A 6,000-nucleotide genomic window follows, 5' to 3' on the forward strand; every position below is an offset into this window, starting at 1 on the left:
AACTACCTGTCAAGTTCCGATCAGAAGAACATGGAAGTTCCAGCCCAAGAAGCGAGAGACACTCCCTCCTTCCTCTGTCTTTTTGCTCTTCTGGGGCACTGTGTAGACTGGATGGTGCTGTGCACACAGTAAGAGCCGAGCTCTTCACTGGATCTACTGACTCAACCGCTGAGCTCTTCCTGAGACCATGCCTGGGCACAGCTGAAAGAGAAGGCTTGCCTGTTATCAGGCCATCCCTTTGCCCTCAGAACATAAAACCCATCACCACACTCCCCGTCCTGCATCACTGGTGAGGGTGACTGAGGTGCAGATGTGACCAACCGTGTGGCTTCCCCACCTGCCTGTTTCTGTAAAACTCCAGCTAATTCTGTTTCCAGACCTTTGTCCACGTCATATCTGCCCACATCCTCCTTCCAAAGTGTCCAGATAAGCCTGCTTTAGCCGACAGGTATCCACACAGATCTCAGCTTTTGTGTTACCTCCTTGGGGAACTCTCAGACCCTGGACTAAGTTAGATTTCCCTCCTACTACTCTCACTATACATTGCTAACTTCTACATATAAGATGCTTATTGTGCGTACAGTTAAATAACTGTACGATCGGAAGCTTAATGTCTGCCTGCCCCTTTTATACTAAAAGTTCCATGAGAACCAACAACCACAAAAACTCCACCACAACTCTGTCTCCCTGAGAATTCACATTTAGTAGGTTCTCAATATATGTGTCTCTTGAAGAAATAATGAAAGAGCAACTTTGTAACACAGGACAGGGAATTCCATGATCAGGTCCTGCTTCTCACGCAGCTTGCTTGCTGTTACCTCCTGCCTGCTTCTGACCACCCAAACCAAGCCAGCCAGCCATACAAGTTGCTCATGGTTACAAACACCAGCCTATGTCATTCTCTGCTCTTGGCTGAGCTACAACCTACTTTTTGTGCTGTTTGTCTGGTGTTCCAACCCCTGGCATCTATTTTTCATCCAAGCCTTGGTTCAAAGCGTACCTCCTCCATAAGCCTTTCCCCCTCATCTCACTAAGGTGGAAATGACCACTCCGTTCCCCACTTGGCCATGTAGTATAATTCACGTCTTGTGGAAGCAACAAGGTTTAATTTGGTATGGCTGGAACCTACGAGGCTCTTTTATTAGTCAATCTCCAACTGCTGATGGATTTTGGATTCACTGAGTGTCCAGTGCGGTTTCCAACTTCTTGTGTCCCAGAACCAAAACCTGAACCGAGAGACACATGGGTAATAGCAGAAGTGGAGATAGCTTACGGAGAAACAATGTCCTTCCAAGGACAGAAAGGAGCCAGAGCCAGGAGAACGTGGACAAAAACTGTACAAATCTCCGGGATTTTTTAATGGCCCAGGCTTTGGGGTCATTCACACAGTGTGAGCCTTTCTGTTCATGCTCCATTTGTTACATATTGGCCTTTGTGGCAAAGAGGCTCTGGTCTCTGTGCCAACTGTGTCTTTAATATGCTAATGTCAACCTCACTCTCCATGCAGACTCTCTCCTGCCTCACAATAGTTGGGCAGAATTCAGCTTCAACATGGAATCAATGGAGCCGGCCATTACCTCAGAGCCCACAGTTATGCATAAGGTGGAAAACCTGCTTTCCAGCCCAGAAGCACATGGAAAATTGTCTTCGGGGCTTTGGTTTTTTAGGCATTCACTCAGTTTCTTTCCGACTTCCAAAAGGAGCCCTCATAGTGTAGCAGAAACAACGCAGGCAGCACAGTTTAGCGGCCCAATTTCCCAGCAAGGCCCCTGTCTTTTGTGAAAACACATTTAACCCCCTCCCAGAGTGCCTGCTGTCAACTTGGGCAGAGCTGGTTGGTGGAGGATTGGAAGCCTACAAGTCCAGATTTTGAAACTCACAAATCTCTGCCTGAGTTCTGTGGAGCCCTTTCTCTCGGCTTTCCCTCTTGATTTTCTCCAAGATTATGTCTCTAGTTGTGTTATTCCACAGAGGACTTTCAAAACATCTTCATTTTATTCAGACTGCCCTTTTGCATGTCTAGAGCAGAACAACAAATTTGCCTCAGCCAGGTCCTAGCAGATATAAGTTCAAGAAACACGTTCAAGTTTTTTGTATGATTGATTTACCTTCCAAAACTATGAAATAAATAAGTCTTGGCCCAGGGCTGAACCCCCAAACATGAGACATTGCAATTTTACTCTCTTTGAAGGTGAGTAGGATCATTAATGATCTGTCTCTTATGGACCTCCTCCCAGGATCCTTCAGTTCAGTGAAGTCCCTTGGGGATCTGCCTGACAGCATTTTCTCCTCATGCTCTAGAAAGGTACCAGGTGTGAGGTCTGAGGCTCCATCTTTCTTCTTTGGGGCAAAGTCACAGGAGTAACCTGGGTAACCAGAAATAGCTGCTGGAAACACAGAGCCGCAAGTAAATGCAGACTAGTAGATACTCGTTCAGTCTACCTCAAATTAAAACCCACCCCTCCCTGGTCTGCGGGCTGTCCTTGAAGCACTCCCTGTGCAAAGGAGACAAAGACAGCAGGGTTAGAAGTTCCCCTGTGTGAAGAGGTTCCATGCGGACACTAAACCCAGCTGCCAAGCAGAGACAAGCGGCAGACTGACAGCGGTGAGGAGCCTGTCTGCTAGTGCACAAGGAGAGAGGCCCCATCGCCGCACTTTCTGAGAATCTCGTATTTCCTAGACGTTCAGCAAAGACCTACGACTAGCTATCTCTAGCTTTTGCACAATCTTTGTCCAGACTTTATTTCCAGATTCCTACGTTCATGTTTCCCTAGTAACAGCAAATTCCAGGTGATACTGGCGGTGAAGGGGTGGCAGTGTCTTAAGGTTTCTCAGACGCTCATAATAGCTTAACAAATGACAAGCGCTCTTCCATCACCACGGTAGCCCAGGACATCCCAGTCACAGACATGAAACTGGCTCAGCCTTTGACTTTTCCACCTGCCTCTGTGTGTGTGTGTGTGTGTGTGTGTGAGCGTGCATGTGAGTGTGTTTGTGCATGTATTCATAAGATTAAATGTGAATAGCATCTTTATTTATTTGAATAAATAAATACAGCTCAGATGTAAGTCTTGGGGCTTAAAAAGAAAATTCTCATTATTTTTCTTTAGCTATCACTACTGACTAGCTTTTTACAGCTTAACATAATCTTAATTAACCATAATTTTGGTTTTATTTTTAGATGTTCTAATGTTCACAAACAGACCAATAGGCTCCCCCTTATGCTATTTTCTGTGTCTTTTTTCTGTTATTCCTAAAGTATTGTTGCTTTTTCACAATAAATATTCCAGTGCAGTCTAGAATGTTCCTCAAGAATGGAAATCACTCTCAGCTCTGTTTTCTTTTAGTGGAGAATAATAGCTTGATTTTTTTTCTGCTGTGAAATTTGCATCCCTGAAAAGCCTTGCATTCTGTAAATCACACGCTACAAGCCAAGGGCAGATCAAGTTGAGGAGACTATGGACAGGTGAGCTGAAGCAGAGCATGAAGCAAGAGTCACTGGCCTCTGAGAAATCACCTGGGACTACCCGGGCAGGCAGCTAGAGGCAGGGAGAGGCATGGAGAGGCAGGGAGAGGCATGGAGAGGCATGGAGAGGCAGCTAGAGGCAGCGAGAGGCAGAGAGAGGCAGAGAGAGGCAGGGAGAGGCAGCTAGAGGCAGGGAGAGGCAGCTAGAGGCAGGGGGAGGCAGCTAGAGGCAGGGAGAGGCAGCTAGAGGCAGGGAGAGGCAGCTAGAGGCAGGGAGAGGCAGCTAGAGGCAGGGAGAGGCAGCTAGAGGCAGGGAGAGGCAGCTAGAGGCAGGGAGAGGCAGGGAGAGGCAGCTAGAGGCAGGGAGAGGCAGCTAGAGGCAGGGAGAGGCAGCTAGAGGCAGGGAGAGGCAGGGAGAAGCAGCTAGAGGCAGGGAGAGGCAGGGAGAGGCAGCTAGAGGCAGGGAGAGGCAGCTAGAGGCAGGGAGAGGCAGGAAGAGGCAGGGAGAGGCTGCACCCACAGATTTACAATGCACATCAACTAGAGCTGGGAGACAGCTCAGTCGGTAAAGGGCTTTCTGCACAAGGCAGCCTACAATTCCATTGTTGGACAGGAAGATATGGGAGGATCCCTGGGGCTTGCTTGTAAGTCAGTCTAGATGAAATGGTGAGCTCCAGGTTCAGTGAGAGACTGTCTCAAAAAGTAAGATAGAAAACAATTGAGAGTGATACCAGGTGTCAGCCTCTATCCTAATACACATACACACACACGCACACACGCACGCACACTCATATAAGTGGGATGCTTGGACAATATATACTGAAGGACTTAATATAGGGGCACCCTGAGCACAGAACTCAAAAGTGGCCTGGCCTGGCATGGCTACTCCTCTGCAGACTTCCCTGGGCTCTTGTGTAGGTAGGTGTTCCTGAACTAATTAATATTATGGAAACACATGTTGTAAAGCTATCAGCCTCCCCTTCTCTACACACACACACACACACACACACACACACACACACACACACCTGCTTCTCTTGCTCCAGAACCTGAACTGACCACTTCAGGAACACTGCAGGGACTGAGACTACTAGGTCACACCTGGGCTGGGTGTTTTGGAAAGTTCTGGATGAAGCCAGCTGCTGTGTGAGGGGTCCAAAGACCCTAAGACAACCAAGCTATAAAAAAATGCAAATGAGCTCAGTTCTTCAGTGGAAGAACCATGAAGACATCATGCCTCACTGAAATTGATCTAGACAGTCTAACCTGGGTACCAACATTTAAATATGACAATGGTTTCTGCCATGGCCACAGATGATTATAAAAGTGAGGTAAAGTTTATAAAAAAGAATAAGGTAGCCAGGTGGTGGTGGTATACACCTTTAATCCCAACGCTCAGGAGGCAGTCGGAGCTCTGTGAGTTCAATTTGAGGCCAGCTTGGTCTACAGAGAGAGTTCCAGGACAGGCAAGGCTACACAGTGAAACTCCTTCTCAAAACAAACGAACATATGAACAAAAAGAATAAAGTAGCCAAACCCGTTGTCAGTGTGAAAACACAGCTCTTACTTCAAAGGGAATAAGAGATACGTTATTCTTAGCCAAGCATAAGTGACTATGGCCAAGGAACCCAGACAGCGTGTTACAGTGTGAAGTGGTTAACAAACTTTTATAGTCACTGTTGCCAGAGGTTTCTGTCCTGCCCGGTCCCACAGCCACTCAGTCCCAAAGAAACACACAGAGGCCTATATTAATTATAAACTGGTTGGCCTATTAGCTCAGGTTTTTCTATTAACTAATTCTTACATATTACATTAACCCATAGTTCTTGTCTGTGTTAGCCACATGGCTTGGTACCTTTTTATCAGTGAGGCATTCTCATCTTGCTTTCTCTACATCTGGGTGATGACTGCAGACTCAGCCTTTCCTCTTCCCAGAATTCCCCTGTTCTGATCTATACTTCCTGCCTATACTTCCTGCCTGGCTACTGGCCAATCAGCATTTTACTAAACCAGTACAAGTGACAAATCTTTACAGCGTACAAGACCATTGTCCCACAGCAAGTCACAGAACAAAAGAAAGTCACAGAATGAGGTATATACCAAACAGTATGGAGGGTGCATCAGGCAGCTTACTGCAAAGCAGAGAAATCTTTGCATAGGTTTCACATGTTGGCTGGCAACCTGCTCAACATTGGGGTTGATGCTCTGCTAAGTTAATACATTCCTTTGCCTAATAGTTGGAAGGATGTTAGATACAGAGGTAGGTGATGGATGGCTACTAAAGACAGCCCACAAGATTCCAGATCTGCAGCACTGATCTTCCCGCAGTCATGAAGATCTGCCTAGTCAGTCAGCCTTACGGAGTCTTCAATGTAGGTGAGGCTTTTTTTTTCTCCTTCTGGAAACTTGGGTTTGCACCATCCACCTCCAAGCTCTGAGAATTCATAACAAGTCACTGTTTTGAAGCTGCTCATTTTATGCACAGTTAACCAGAAAATAGGCCAATGTTGTTTTGGCTGATCTTGATTGACTAG

The sequence above is a fragment of the Microtus oregoni genome, unplaced genomic scaffold (assembly GCF_018167655.1).
Source record: "Microtus oregoni isolate MIOR12 unplaced genomic scaffold, Mior012 000021F_ref0000039, whole genome shotgun sequence".
Taxonomy (NCBI): Eukaryota; Metazoa; Chordata; class Mammalia; order Rodentia; family Cricetidae; genus Microtus; species Microtus oregoni.